At 40.8% G+C, this 14,343-nt stretch overlaps 1 protein-coding gene across 5 annotated transcripts in view; it reads left to right on the forward strand.

Annotated features, from left to right (window-relative positions):
- Positions 1-14,343, forward strand: part of TMEM131L (transmembrane 131 like) — a 77,093-nt gene that overhangs the window by 7,973 nt on the left and 54,777 nt on the right. The window lies entirely within an intron of this gene.

Below are 14,343 nucleotides of genomic sequence, written 5' to 3' on the forward strand. Positions count from 1 at the left end.
ATATTGATTTGTTAGCAAAACCAAAAAATAGTGCTCAATGTATGCAAGACTGAAATACCCTCTTTCATCTCTTTCTCTTAATTCTGTCTCTAAGATGAATTTGCTTCTCATTGCTTTCACTTAAAAAAAATGTGTTTAATTCTACTTTATTGTATATTTTGTAATTGATTTCTTTAAAGCAGGGGACAGTTTTCCATTACAAAATTTGTGAATGTATATAGTCTTGGAGTGTTAATTTGTACCGAGGCGGGGAAAGAGGTAAAGGAGACTTAAAGCCAAAGGCTTATTGATGTGTTGCTGTGGAACAATAAATATCCTGCCTTATGTCTTGAAATCGGATAAATAATAAAGCTCTTAAGAACTGTAGCCTCAACTCTGCTGTTTCTGTTAATGTCAGGCCTTCTCTGTTTTGAAGGGTTTGGTAAATAGCATCACAGCTTATTTTTTAAATACACATTTTGCTGCCACTGAGCGTCCAGGTTAAAATGCTTGGACATCTACCAGTGAAACACTTCCTTCCTTTGGTATGTGTTAATGTGGGTACAGCTTTCAGTGCCATGCCAGCCAGAAAGATCACAAGACTTAAAATAAACACACGTAACAGCACTGTTCTCTGATGACTGCAGTTAGCCAGAAATGCTTTTCTCATTTATCTCCAGTCTTTGCCCTTAGCTTAGGTTTGAGAGCAAATAGATCTGATAAAACACAAGGTTTGCTGAGAGCTGGCAGAAGGAGTAAACCTGGGGGGCGGGAACGGGCTAGTTATGATGGGTCTGTCCTGCATTGCAGTGCTTCTTTGCGTGGCTTTTCCCCTTTTTGCCCCATTGAGAGCCTTATCATCTGAACCCTGCATCACATTAAGGCTCCTGTGCCTCATCTCCGTGGGAATTACAAAGATGGTATAGAAACAGGATGTGAGAATTACTGTGATCTCTGACAGCTGGTGCTGATTACTTGTGCTTGCCTATGTCCCCCAGTTCCCACCTGCATAGGGTTTTTTTCTGCCTCCTCTCGTGAAAAGAGTGGTAAACTATTGAAAGCTGGCATTTCCCTGCACAAATACAGAACTTTCTAATTTTTTCAGCTGGAAACTGCTATGATTTTGACATAAATTTTTCAGTCTGTACCTTTCTTTATTACCTGCATGCTTGCTTTATTGAGAGGAAGTCAGAAGGCAGCAGTCTCTAAAGTTGTGCTTAAGGTGGTTTCTGAGATTTTTGTTAGTAGGCAGAGAGATGTAGTTTAGGTGGGAAAAAAAAATCTCCACTTACCTATTTTTCTCTGGAGGTGGATGGAGTAACTGGCTACTATGGCAATAATAAAAATATTATTGAAAGATAATTAGTTCTTGAGAGTTAGATAGGAAAAAGTGGTTTAATTGGGTTTTTTTTTGGTCATTCAGGTGCTTAAAGATTTTTCCAGTAATTATTCATTTTCAATAATGAACTTTCTTTCTGAAGGTAACGTTTATAAAGTTCACTTGCATGGATGGAAACATCCTTCTGTTGTCATACTGAAATGCTTCAGGAAACTTGCCTAAACAGACACTGGCTTGGGTGCATCTTTTTAACTGCTTTGGTTTGCTGCTGTATGTAAACACTGACCTGAGTGTGCTCTGTATACTGAAGGAATGTTAGAGTGTAGACTTCATGAAGAAGACCCAACAAAGGTACCTTAGAAGGAGTAGAATTTATTAGTTTATTTCCAGATTAGTTTTTATTCCCTTGGCTTATATTACTGCATGGTGAAATCATGGGGATTTCCTTTTCCTGTAGCAGCAAAACCTGAAGCTTGCAGCATCTTCATCTCACTGTCTGACAGCATGCCATGGGGAAATCAGCTAAAGCTACTGTAATTTGATGTGAAGTCCCTGGAAGCAAAGCACCTTAAAGTAAGGATATGAGCAGAAATTAAAGGCGATAGAGCAATCAGAAATTTCCCCAGAGCTGAAGGAAGTATGAAGAGTTCATAATCTTGAGGCATAAAAGAGAAAGTCTCTTCCCAAAGCATTGTTTTATTCAGTTTTTAATTCTAGGTTAGTGGGCTCTCTTGGGAGCTTGCTAACCTACTTTAAGAAAAAAAACCAAAACCAGTAAGGTATCAACAGTCTTTTAACTGACGTCCTGTGCATGGACATCACAAGATCTTCCTTTTGGGGTGGGCTTCTTGGTTTGCTCTTGTCCTTGTGGCAAGTGCATGGGGAAGACGGATATAGTCTCATTATTTCTGCCTTAGGTTTAGCTTTAACAAATAGAGAAATTTGCATGGAGGTAAAAGACGTTATCAAAATATCAACTTCTGTGAAGAGCTATTTGGGAGGTGAATGAGAAACTATTGATTTGGAGGTATGTGGGTTTGCAGCTTCCCTGAGTGAGAAAAAGATCATTATTAACTCCTTAATTTCCAGCCTATGACTCCTACCTTTCTGATTGCTTGGAAGCTACCACATGTTGCTTTCTAGTGTTTTGTGTCACTCTGGATCAGACTTTGAATAAGAAATGCAGCACAGTAGATACTTGAGTTGCTGGATATACTGTTTCAGGCCACAGACTTTGACAGAACTAAAACTACGTGTATTTAGACTAGCCTATTAAAAAGCTTCAAGTTTCATAAAAAACTTCTTGTTACGTTTGAAAGTCAGCAGTAAAGAGATGCCTTCCAGAACAGCTTTGTCAATGATAGGTGTTGACAAGAAGAGGTTTTTGTTGTTGTGTTTGTAATTTTGTTGTTTTGGGTTTTTTTTCCCCCTTCATCCTGGTGATTTTGCTTGCCACAACTGGCAGTAGCAAATTTTGAAGATTTGGATGCTTTCTAAAGCACCATAATGAGTCAAATGAAGTCTGATACAAATGAAGGGACTGTACCGTTAGGTGATGTGCACAAATGATTCTATCAAAATTTTTAGCTTTCTTCTTCAAGGAAGTAGTCACTGGACTAAAAAAAACAATAATTTCACATATATGACATAGTTAATATTTGGGTTTTGAGGACTTCTGGAGAAAGGCCTTTGAGGATCCAGTTTCCCAGCTGACACATAAAACAACATTTGCATCAGAATAAACTGATGTGCTCAAGATGGGGAGCACATTTCTTACTGTGTGATGCGTAGTAGTTGTCTATGAGAAAGGAAAGCCAATAGAATACTAGGAGTATGATAGGTAATTAGCTAGTAAGAGAACATTTTGCAGCCTTTGCCTGTGACAGGGCATATTTTGCTTTGAGAAGATAGCTATCAACTCCTAGGAAAATTATGAGTGTGATGCAGTTAGCTCAGTCAAGCATTTCTGTCGAGCCTTTGCCTTTGATCATTGGAGAGCGTTTGACCCTCTGGACTGGAGCTGCTTGGGGCAGTAGATGGTATCGGCTCCCAGTGGGTTCCTGCTGGGGTGTCAGTGCAGCCTGGGAGTGACAGCTGATGCCTGGCACTTTGACCTCTTCTGATTGCCTGATGGAATTACTCCTAATCCTGTCTTTTTTGCTGTGTCTGTGAAATAGTGCTCCAGACGTGGAAGAGAAATTGAAGGTAAAGGTAGCCGACAGAGTAGCTTACTGGTTGCTTGAGAGACAGCAAAGCAGTTAAGGTGCACAGACTGCAAAATTACTAGGGGTTTAGTGCGTACTTACGAGATGTAGTTGGATACTTAAGAGATGTAGTTATAATGCTTGCTTCAGGAAAAATCCAGAGTGGCAGGGGGAGAATGAGCCTGCTTCACGTTGTGAGGTCATACATTGCATTTCCTCCTTGGCCACAACTTCATCTCCAGTCAAGAGGCACAAATGAGGTCTGGAACCATGGATGGACTATTAAGACACTTCAGAACTGACTCATCCTTCCAAAAAGCCTGTGGTCTTAGTGCCATAATTTTTGACAGTCCAATTCTTGGAAAGTAATGGCATGAGACTGGTGGTATGCCTGTGTACTAGATAACTAGCTTGGGTGGTGGCTAAAACAGGAAAAGAAAGATTGAAAAATATGTTAGGATCAATCAGATTTTCTTTTTCCTTCCGCTTTTTCTTACTGAGAAAAAGAAAAATTGATTTTGTGCAAGAAGAAATGTCTGAATATTAAAAAAAACATGGCTTTATGTTGTGTTTATTTTTAAAACATCTTTTATTAAGATCAAGCTGAGTATTCATTGACAAAGTGTTTCAAAATGAAAAGCTGAAAAGTAGTTTTGTGAGTGTCAGTGAGTGCTTGAACTGTCTGAAAGGAACCATCTTAAAACAATATTTTCAACCTAAGCTTTTATGGAGTACTGTTGATCATTTAGATTGTCATTAAGCTTATTCCCAAAAGCATTTTAAAAATTACATGAGGACTTTTCCAAGGATATATGCTTGATTCTAACTTGTAATAATGAAAGCTGTTTTTATTAAGTTTTTAATAGTTTTTAATTTTTTTGTTTTACAAAAAAAGCAGAAATCCATGTGTGTATTAAAAAAGAAAACAAAAAGCTGCTTTTCTTGGGAAAAAGCTTTTTAATACCTATTAATTTACTTGCATAAGGTAACACATTTCTACAGTATGCACAGAATATGTGTTTTCAGTGGTTTGTACCAAAAGCTTCTTCAATATTGGTTACCTTATGTTTTTAGTTGATACGTCATGGCTGTTGTGTCCCAGTTGCAATTTCACTAGATCACCAAGAGACTACTAATTTTAATTTTTCCTGGATGCCTAAAGAAATTAAATTTACTTTACATAATCTTAGAAGTAAGTGAGTGAAAACAAGTTACACATACCTACCTGTTATGCTTGGGTGAAAAATCCCTAAAGAAACACCTGTAGGGAACGCAGAGGATGATGTGAAATTGGACTAAAAAAAGCTTGCTGAAGAGAACTGCGAAGAGGTCAACGAAGTTGGAGGTTCTCTTGTAGATGAAGAAAGCGATTGTTTTGGAAGGAGCTATCAGTGTCACTCTTCCTCTCCTTTCTTACACTTCTGCTGGGCACAGGCAGAGTGCCAGGCTGAACTCCTGCTGCTTTAATTGTTTATCTCTGTTTTATGTGTGGCAGTTGATTCACTGATGAACTTTGCCTTGCTGAACTTCGTATTAAATGTTGTTAGGGACAGCTGTGCCCTTGTGTGCATTGCTTCGTCCAAAATACCGGTCCTTTTACAAAATTATGTTGCTTGACCTGCTGGTACAGGGGGTAAAAAATGTTTTGTTTTTTTCCCTGAGACATTGCATGGCAGTGCCGTGTGCTAACAAAGGTTTCAGCTATTGTTTATTTATTTCTAAATTGCTTTCAGACATTTAATAAATGAGAGCAGTGGCCTAGGCCAGCTGTGCTGTGTTTCACACCAAACTGAGGATCTGATGCTGTGGCTTTCTGTGATCAGGAGTTAATGGCAAATGAGACAGTCCTGCAGTGTTTTGCAAAGAGCTGTCAAACTTCTGTCCTCAGCATAGGTCCTGCGTGACCTTGACTGAAATATTTTAAAGGTGATGCATGGCCACATTTAGTAACTGTTGGATTTCCCATCATCACAATCTTGTCTGTTTGTATTGAACAAACCCTGCTGGAATCTATTTTCCTCACTGTTGTGAGCCCTCTGGGACTGGAAGATGCTCATGACTGGACCAGAGACTCTTTGATCTGTGGGCTCATATGCTACCTAAAATGGACTTTCCCATCTAAGGATGGCAATTTGACTTTGAGAAATTAAGACAATCTTGGTGTGGTAGTTGCAGATTGGTGCCTTTGCTTTGATATGGCTCATGGTGCCTTGAAAAGCCACACAGACTTCTATGGAAACACCAGTTCCTATACTGGTAAAAATAGCAGGCGGTGGCTGTCTCCTCCCAGCTGGGGCTGTGAGGTCATTGTTTGCACCGGGATTAGTGTATGTGAATTGTGTTTGTGGATATGTGCTACAGGAAAAAACTTTCTCACATGTAGTGACTAGTTTTAAATAGACAAGTAAACTCAGCTTCACGTTTTGGTGTCCTGTATCTATCTTCTCTTTTCTTCTGTTAATAATTTCTTCACTCTGTTCTCTCTATCTTCTGCAGATCTCTTGTGTACTTTTTTATGGCATCTCTACTTTATTTTTAAGTTCTGCCCAGGCCATGCCTGGAACAGTTGTAGTTTCTGTACTGCAAGAGGAAGAGGCTCTCTTGCCTTTTCTGTTGTCTGGTGCTGTCCCCTGACTTGTGCAGCCCTACCAGTTCTCTGGATTAGAATCACCTCTTTTTTTTTTTTTTTTTCCCCAGGTTAACATTTACCTGTGATCTCTCTCTGATTAGTTTCCTCTTTGGCAACTGTGGCAGCATCAGCTGAAAATGTGCATGGAAGTGCTCCCTTGGTATCTACATCCCACTGTGTGGGATGGGTGCTGGACCAGACACCAGAGCCCTGTGTCACCTGCAGGATGTCATCTCTGTTCTGCTTGTCCCAAATTGCTCCCAGGGAGGCCCAACCTTGTCCGGACCTCATGGCATCTTTTTACTCTTTCCTCAGTGTCTCAGTCCCCTCTCTTCCTGTCCCTGCCTTTTTGCCTGCTTTTGGAGAGGTGGTTGCGTGGTGATACTTGTGCCAGGGCTGACTCTGCCCCCTTATCTACTGCAGTGCAGGAGGAGCTATGGAGGAGCCCAGCCAAATCTGCTGCTCTGCTCACTGTTGGTGAGATAGAAGAGCAAGTTAGCCCTCAAAAGTGTGGGGCTGAGAGGAAGAGCATCTTGTTATATGTTAGGAGTAACGCCTTTGTCAGTGGCTGTTGAGTAGAAGAAGCGTAAGGCATTTACACTGGTGTGATGGATAGCTGTGGAAGCAGTTGGTGGGGTTTGGGTGGATGGTATGGCAAATCACACAGCCTGCCACTTTGTGGAAAATTGAAAGCCAGTGCACACACACATACATCATTTGTTGTGCATGATTTTATTTTTTGGGGGCTCTTGGTAAATTCCCCATAGGCTGAGCTTTGGGACAGAGCCCACCCAGAATGCGTGGCCTTGAGCGTCAAGACAATCCTAATCTGAACAAGTGAGACGGGGCATATGATTTCTTCCCATTCTGTGTTTGTTTCAGTCCTGGTTAAAGAGCTGTGCAGGAGCAGAGACAGATCTGGTGGCACAGTCTGTTGGTATAGTCATGCAGCAAACACATGGGGAAGGTGAGCTCTTAATGCCAGGCAGTCGCATGCTGTGAGGGCTGTGCAAGTCTGCTCTGGAACATGGCATTTTTCTTGTTAAACTTAACCTGCATTGTGTTTGAGACACATTTGTATGCTTAGAGAAGAGGGGAAAAAAAAAAAGAAAGTAAAACAAAAGTAAACAGCTGCCGTGGCATGTTTGTCCATGTCCATTTGTAAACTTAATGTACCCTTAGCCTGTACTTGCTGCTTCTGTAATATAAATAGTTCAGAATAGGAACTTTCTTCTTATACTTTTTCATTTTAATACATTAATAATGGATTTCAGATGTCTGTTAATCTCCTTCTGATTTGTGGGCAGTGGACCACAAAAGATTTAGCTTTATGTCTATACATTTATTATTAATAAATTATTTTTACCACCATAATAGCTGTTTCTTGGTTACCCTTAAGAGAACTTAATTTGCAGTAATTTTAATTTTACCATTTTGCAGTTAAAGGGTAGACATCCAGTGTCAGCAGTCTGAAAATTGACACCCTGTAAGAATTTAGCTTCATAGTTTTTCCGGTGTTGCAGATTGGCAAATTGTGACAAAATAGAAAAAAACCAAAACAACAGTTTGCTCACTTCTAGGAATTTGCATGGAGTCCACTTCCGAATGATCAACCCCAGCACTCTGGTTTGATTATTATAAGCACAGCATAAAATTTACCTGAAAGCTATCTAATGCAGAGTAATAAAGAGTGATAGACAATGCAGTTACCTGCTTCTTATCTTTCTAGAGGCTCAAAGGTAACACAAATGTAGCTTTTAATGTCTTTTGTATTTTTATTTGACCAGGAAATGTGCTCTGAGAGAGCTGTGCTCATGCCCTTGCAGTGGCTCTGAGTGCATGACTTGTGGGCAAGTAGGTGAAAGAGCCTTTTCAGTAGTTTTGGTTTTTGCCATAGTAACACAAGTAAAAACATGGACAGGGAAACAAAGCAAATAGCTCATCAGTACCACTTCAATATTAGTTATGAATTCAAGCCTGAGTTTTAAAAAACATCTTAGTTACATTGTCTTAAATACCATTCTGTATCCACTGTCTTTGGTAGCTGCTTTGGGAAGAGATTTTTTCTTTTTGGTGATTATTGCAAAATGAATAACTCCCGTCTTCATCAAGACAAAATGGTCCTGTCCATTTCAGGGAGGGGAACAATATACATCAAATATTATACTTGCACTTGAGGACAGTGTGTATTAGCTCTTTTGCAGAGTTCTGAATTCTCACTGCAAATATTTGCTTTATATTTGTAGAAGAGTTTGCTTTCATCAAATAAGCTAATCGCCTGGGAGAAACACATGGGCAGTATGAATAATTTAGGTGTCTGCTAGTCTTCTCAGGGGTCCACCATTCTGTGTTATGTCCAGGCTGCCAACTGAGATAAGGAAGATAGAGGGCCAAGCTGGTGGTGTTGATAGTCACCTTATCTTCCTCTCCACCACCTGGCCCCAAAGTGGTGTACAAATAAAGCTGAGGGTTTTTTGTATGTGTGGGCATGTGTGTCTTAATAACTTTTAGAAATAACAATGGAAATATAATTAGATGAGGATAACTCAGGATATTTTGTGTGTATGAAACAGACCTTGCTTTCTGTAGAACAGTTGGATTTTATATAAATTTTAAACATGGAAATTTCTCAGTCAAAAGCAATCACTGTGAAAAAGCTTTTTTGCTCAGAATTATGAGGAAAAGAAGCGAGAAGGAAAAATATTTTCCAAGAGGAGGGTGAGAAGTAGCCCTCTCTTCTTGTTTTTGCTGAAGTTCTCATGTTCTGATGAGCCGCTGCTTCAGATTATGTCTGTTTCAAGATACTGTTGCGGTACTCAGTGAGTTGTAGTTAGTGGTTTACCATCTCACCCACCTGCATACCAGAACATTCTTGATGGTGAAATCAAGAAAATTGAAGTGCAAAATAATGCTTTTAGTTACTGCCTGATAAAAGCCAGCTTCTACTTCAAAACTTTGTGAAGACATGTGAAGAAGCTGTAAGGACTCGGAAGTAAAAATGAGAAAGTTAGGATGATGTATCATGTTCAGTGCTGTTGAAAGCATGGTTTGTGCTGACTCTGGTTTATGGTTTTGTTGTGTTTCAGATAGAAATTGGATTTTATGAGAGAGAAAAAGTTCTGTTAAAATGTTTGCTTGCAATAGCATACTCCGTAAGGAGACATGAGAAATGGAGAAAACAATATTTTTTAAGCCTAAAACTTCTTTCAGCCAATGTGATGGTGCCAAATGCAGTCATGTAACTGAGCATGCATTATGGAAGAACTCAGTTCCTTTGTAGTACTAAGATTTGAAACTGGTCTGGCCTTTGGAGACACTTTTATCAATAGGATGATAATTTGACATACATCAAAATTCTTCCTAAGACTTTCAGAAACCTGAATTTTATATATATATATATATATACACACATATATATGTGTATATATACACATATATATGAAAGAAGAAACTGACCTTAAGCCAAAATCATTCTGATATAGATATTTGCTGACTCTTTTGCATATATAAATCATTGCATATTGCTTTTCAGTTTTTAAAACTGCAGTTCCTTATTTTAATGTTTTCTCTGGGTCCTGGTTATTTTCTTTGAGAGACTGAAGCATAATTCTGTTGTTATATATCTCTCCACCTCTCAAAAAAAAAAAGTTAACTTCAAATTAAATAGGCAGTCTCAGCTTTACAAAGTAGATAGAGGTAAAGAAACAGTTTTTAATCTGTTTATCTTGGTTTCTGCTACTGTCTGCCTTGTTGGTAGCACATTTCTGTTTATCTCCTGAGGGAAATTTCCCAGCTTTTTTTAATTGTGTGAATGCTGATACCTGATCTAATGGAAAGTTAATAATCTCTCTGTTTACTGTTCTTTGTTGTACTTTGTGACCTGTGAATGCTGCCATGTTCTTACAGCCCTGTTTTCCCTCCTGAATTACTGGAGGGCTTCTCCTAATCAGGTGTGCTGGGTATATGCTTGAAAAGCTTTTGTGGATCCCAGGAGAGGATCCAAAAAGAAATTGTCACACAGACTCTCAGATTTCTAGAAGCTCTAGGGCTTGGCTTTGAGACACTGCAAGGGCTGTTATTGCCTCCTGCACACTTCTTTCAGAGTTGACAGTATGATGTGTTTAGCACCAGAGAGAGAAAAAACAGATGCGTGCTTATTTTTATATTATTTGTGAGGAGGATCCTTTGTAGGGTTTCCAAGGTCTTGACATTCCTGCGTATTGTGCTGCCTTTTAACTTCATGGCTGTAGTGCACTTGGATGAGAGGTGCAGTTTCCACAAGCAGTTGAAAACGCACGTGTGCCGGACTTTTTAGGCTCTCAGACTTCCTCACTGCTTCTGTCGGAGTGCCAAAGTGCACGGTGTTCTCAAGGCTTTTCTGGGTAAGAATATGTAGAAGCTGTCAATTACTCCTCTGTTACAGGCTGGCTGTTTCATAAACAGGTGTGGTCTATGGGGACATTCCCCCCATTTAAAACCCATCATCTTCACATACACTGTAGTGTTAGCTGTTGTCATTGCCCAACAGAGCTGAATCCTGGGAGAGTTGTAGAATAACAGCAAAAGTAGTTGAATTCTACTGAATTATCTGACAATACAGTAGTTTTATTTTCTTGGAGGATAAATTGTAGTGGTTCTTTAATAAAAAGGTTGGTTACATTTGGTAAAAAATAAAAACTAATGTTAAAGTTTAAAGTAATTACACTCTTGACTGCTGCTAGTGAGACACTGCTTAGAGTATGAAGATGTACATTGCATGAAATTTTAGAGTTGTAGATACTAGATGTCATTCTGAAAGATTTGATTGCCTTTGCAGTAGTTAATGCAGAAGTTACTGTGTGAAGTTGTTTTCTCTCTACTTGAAAAGTAGGGACAGTCTATGAAGAATTATTAGAAGTGTTCAAAACTGAAATATAAAAGGTTTCTCTCTTCACCTTTGGATTCTGCCAAAGTTACTGGCAAGTGACTATCATCATGCACAGAGCTGGACACTCCCAGTGTTGGTGCAGTCTGGGCATCACGCACCAGATCCTGGCTGAAGTAATGCCACAGCAGGTCGGCTGCTGCACCACACAGTAGCTGCAAATCCTGAACATTTTGGAGTAGCAATGCTGTCACTGTAAATGAGTGCTGCCCAGTGCAATGGTTACACTGGTGCCTTGATATTAAATGTCTGGGTGGAGAAGCAGTGGGGTTTTGCTGCAGGATGTGGCAGGAGGAGAGGTGGTTTTCTTTCCCCTCAAAAAGTGCCCACTGTCTGGCTGGTGCTCAGCAGTGTTTGTCTCACAACAAACTACACTGCAAGGTTGCGCTGAGTGCTGTTTGTTCCCCTTTTCATCCCCTCTGGGCTCACTGAACCCTTGTCCCAGCCAGACCCTGAGTGGCTGTACATCTGAGGAGAGAGCAAGGTAGTGGCTAAGTGGAGAAACCAATGATGTTACTGAGGCTATAAAGACTATTTTGCAGTATTGTAAGTATCCCATATGCTTACAATACCATCATGGCATTTGTGTGTTGCCCATCGCTTGCCTGAAATCAGGTGAATGTGGAGGGTATGGCACTGGTCATGATAAAAACTGTGTTTCAAAGCAACAGAAGAGATGTAACTACAGCAGCCAGGCAAGGTTCACCTGCACCAATGACCTGGAAGTGGCCCATTGTGATAGGCAGGATCCATTCCCACTGCCAGTATCTGGTCTCTTCTATGGGGCCAACTGGGTGGTGGAAGAGGAGCAATTTCAGGACAGTGCTTTAGATGCTGGAAGGAAGACTGGTCATCTTTCGATCCTTGTGCAGTGAGAAAGATGTTTCATCAGAGAATGGTCAAGGTGTTTAATTTGGTTGCTTTGAATTGCCCTCCCGAGAGCAGCCTGTTTTTCCTAGTCCTTCACAGGAAGGGGGAATGATAGGTTTCTAATTTCAGAGTCCAGGGTGAGGGAGTGCTCATGTCTCCCCAAGCTCTCCTGCCTCCGCTGCTTCCTGTGGTTGTGTGCACCTTCCCCTTGCAGGGGGCAAGGTGACAGGTGAACCTGTGGCAGCCTTTTCAAATCCCCAGCATTTCTGATCTGCCTGGCCTGCTCTTGCCCTCTTTGTTCAGGTTTTCACATAAGTTCAGAGACTTGAGACACCCAACCTCAAGTTTGTATTATTCTGGGGCAGAAGCTGTGGCTGCATCTTTGAATACCTCAGGACTTTCTGCTGCAGAAGCAAAGGTACTCTGCAACCACCAGACCTTTCTCCAGGAGCTGCTGCTTAACAGATTGTGTCTGCTTTGGTGCACAGGGCTCTTCTCTTTAGTCTCATGCCTCTTACTACAGCTCAGAGCAGCATGTTGGATAAGGCAAAACCCAGCTGAAACGGGACGCTGCCATGCACGCACAGTGGCCTGGCTGGTGGGAGAGAGGCTGTGCAGCCGGTGAGTTGCACATCATGCTGGTGAGACATCTTGCCTAATGTGGTGCAGGAAACTGCTCGGATGCGATGCTGAACCTGTCTGGGCTAGAATTTGTCAGCAGGGGAAGGACGGGATATAATTGCAAGAGAAGTGAGGGTGGTTAAAGTGTATGGTAACAAGTGAAAAAATTAAAGGTTGTGAAGAGATTAAAAAAAGGCAAAAAAAGAGGATCCCTAATAAAACTACAAAGTGAACAAAGGTACTGGCAGCTAGGGAGCAAATGAGAGCTTGCTCCTTTCAAGTGGTTGGCCAAACTGATAAGGGAAAACAGCAGATTTCAGTCTAACCATGAAGGATACACAATAGCAAAAGGGAAGTGAAATGAGAGAAAGGAGGGAGTGACTGATTCATAACTGCTTGTGCCTTGGGTAACCACCACCTCCGTTCATGTCAAATGGTTTTAAGGGTCCATGCAAAACAGAATCAAGAGAATCAAGTCTCCCCACTGTGGCTGTCAGACATGTGCTGCACACTCATTTGGTGTCAGCTATTATGCAGGGTATTGAGCAGTCAGCAAGTCAGACCTCACTAGTGACATTGTAGGTCACTTCTTAGATTTTGCCTACGTAATATATGTGGATTGCAGTTGTGGGTTGGCATTTTAAAATTAAGGTGTCTGCACATCAATAAACATACAAACAGTAAAGACTTGAACACAGAGATGATGAATATGCTAACCATATAGAAGCATAAATTGTGTCATTCATGTTTTAACTTCTTTTTAATAAGACTGGAAGAATAAGAAGCACTGTGCTGCCCTTGGGAAGAATGTAATATTGTAGAATAAGTTTTGCAGTCCCTTACTCTTTTGTGGATGTAACATGTCTGCTTAGTTTTTGTGCCTGCCTGCTGGTGCTGTGTGCCATGTGCGTCTCTGCTTTGTGTCTAAATCTTGATTCCTGGCAACTGGAGAAGGGTAGGGAGTTGAAGGGCCTGTACTTGACCGACTCCTTGACCCGTGCTTTACGTGCTTTGTTGCTATTAACTGCCTTTCTTCAATAGCTATTGTCTGATTTCTGTCTTGGTGTGTTCTGTCTTTTATTTGAGGTCTTTGCTGCAAGCCTGCTGCCTACAACTCACGAGGTGCCTGCTGCCTGCTTAGGTATTTCTGTGGCCTGTTGCTGACCCAGTTTCTGCAGCGTTTAAACTGCCCTTTTGAAAAGGGGACATTTCTGGCCATTGTGAGCATTCTCAGTGTTGCTGGGATAATGTGGCTGATCCCGCAGATGCGGGTAGTCACTTTAAAACAAACACGCACTTCTGTCCTGGTCCTCATGCTTTCAGTCTTGCTTGGATTTTTTTTTCTCTCCTTGTAAATAAAAACAATTATTCATGCTTTCTGGTCGTTGAAGCGGTGGGCTGTGTTTTGGTCAACGTTTTGTTCCTTGAACAATTACTGAAACGTTTGCTGTGCAGGGAAGGCAGGGCAGTACCCAGCTATATAGAGCGTACACTTCCAAATTTTAAGATAGGAACCTTTGCTTTTGTTCCCAAATTGAGGGAGCTTGTTTGGGACTTGGAGAACTGCAGATTGCCCCATGTCTTCCGTGATTTTGTTGTGAGGCCTGGTTTGGAGGTTAGATTGTTTGGGTGCATGTACTAGGTTGGGGACAGTGACTCTTGGTTGGAACACTCACACCTTTTGTATTTTCCCTCTACCCACTGAAATCTTGCAAGCTGTAGAAAGGTATGATGAGGTGTCAAAAATGTGACCTTGTGGTAGCTGCAAATCCATGTG

Source organism: Pseudopipra pipra, chromosome 4 (assembly GCF_036250125.1).
Source record: "Pseudopipra pipra isolate bDixPip1 chromosome 4, bDixPip1.hap1, whole genome shotgun sequence".
Lineage (NCBI taxonomy): Eukaryota > Metazoa > Chordata > Aves > Passeriformes > Pipridae > Pseudopipra > Pseudopipra pipra.